The 1,840-nt window shown below is 38.9% G+C and overlaps 1 pseudogene; it reads left to right on the top strand.

Annotated features, from left to right (window-relative positions):
- The first annotated feature begins 737 nt into the window (after positions 1–737).
- On the top strand, positions 738–1,601 carry LOC102862297 (annotated as a pseudogene).
- The last annotated feature ends 239 nt before the right edge of the window (positions 1,602–1,840 follow it).

Below are 1,840 nucleotides of genomic sequence, written 5' to 3'. Positions count from 1 at the left end.
CTTGACTTTTTCCCTTTGCTTTGGTAAATAATGGGATAGAAAACAGTAAAACAATTGAAACCATCAATGTTCCAATCAATGAAACCAACCAAGTTTTTTGAGTAAATAAATAGACAAACCATTGGCCGACTTAGCCAAAGAAAAGAAAGAAAACTGTCAAATGATAATGAAATGATTAAATAAGTAATGAAAGAGGAGTAATCACTGAATCAACAGAATCAACTGAAATAAAATCATAACAGAATATGATGAAAAGCTATACTCTGACAAATTTGAGGAAATAGACAAATTCCTAGAAATCCACATCCTATTCAAATTGACACAGATAGAAGTGGAACATATGAACAAACCCATCACAAAAGAAAAAATTGGGAAAGTCTTATAAAGACCACATACACACACACACAAAGAAGTTCTGGCCCAGATGGCTTCAAAAGTTAATTCCACCAAACATCCAGAGATAAACTATCACCAATTCTACTTAAATTATTTCAACAACTTGAAAAATAAAGAACAGTCCCAGAGTAATCCTATGAAGCAAGTATAACCTTAATACCAAAGGCATCAACAAAAAAGAAAACTATGAACCAGTATCTTTCATGAACACAGGCTAAAAAATCTTTAGGTGGTCGTCTAGTTCCCAGGCTTCCTGTTCTCACTCTGACCCTCCAGAGGCCTCAACCGGCTGGACCTTCCTCTTCACTCGCCTGCAGCTGCGTCTTTGTGACTCTGCCACCATGTTTGAGGTGCGTCTGGTCCAGGGCTCTATCCTGAAGAAAGTGCTAGAGGCGCTCAAGGACCTCATCAAGGAGGCCTGCTGGGACAGTAGCTCGAGCGGCGTGAACCTGCAGAGCATGGACTCGTCCCACGTGTCCTTGGTGCAGGCTCACCCTGCGCTCCGAGGGCTTCGATACCTACCGCTGCGACCGCAACCTGGCCATGGGCGTGAACCTTACCAGCATGTCCAAAATCCTAAAGTGTGCTGGCAACGAAGACATCATTACCCTGAGGGCTAAGATAACACAGACACTCTGGCACTGGTGTTTGAAGCGCCAAACCAAGAAAAAGTTTCTGATTATGAAATGAAATTAATGGATTTAGATGTTGAACAACTTGGAATTCCAGAACAAGAGTATAGCTGTGTAGTAAAAATGCCTTCTGGTGAATTTACACGTATATGCCGAGATCTCAGTCATATTGGAGATGCTGTTGTCATTTCCTGTGCAAAAGACGGCGTGAAATTTTCTGCAAGTGGAGAACTTGGAAATGGAAATATTAAATTGTCACAAACAAGTAGTGTGGATAAAGAGTAGGAGGCTGTTACCATAGATATGAATGAGCCAGTTCAGCTCACGTTTGCGCTTAGATACCTGAATTTCTTTACAAAAGCTACTCCGCTGTCTGCCACAGTAACACTCAGTATGTCTGCTGATGCCCCCCTTATTGTAGAATATAAAATTGCTGATATGGGACACTTAAAATGTTATTTGGCTCCCAAGATTGAAGATGAAGAAGCATCTCAGACCTACCCAAAGGCAAAGAATAGAAAACCATGTTCGTTGAGAACAGCTTACAAGATTCCAGCTTGTACTTCAGTCTGACACCAAACTTGTACCTCTGAGTAATTTGTAGATACTGTTGTTTTTTGTAAATAACCTATTTTCTCTACTCTCTAAAATTTGTTAAAAGAATAAAAAGTCAAATCTCTTAACCTAGAAATATTTCTGCCTTAGAAATACTCTTTTTATAATAAACAAATCTTGACTAGTTTTAAGAATGCTTTCAGTTTAATAAAGTTACCTGAAATTCAAATGTCAAAAAAAAAATCTTTAACAAATCA

Source organism: Elephantulus edwardii, unplaced genomic scaffold (genome assembly GCF_000299155.1).
Source record: "Elephantulus edwardii isolate Elephantulus edwardi_28Jun2011 unplaced genomic scaffold, EleEdw1.0 scaffold00100, whole genome shotgun sequence".
Lineage (NCBI taxonomy): Eukaryota > Metazoa > Chordata > Mammalia > Macroscelidea > Macroscelididae > Elephantulus > Elephantulus edwardii.
This window is presented reverse-complemented; position numbering and strand designations above follow the sequence as displayed.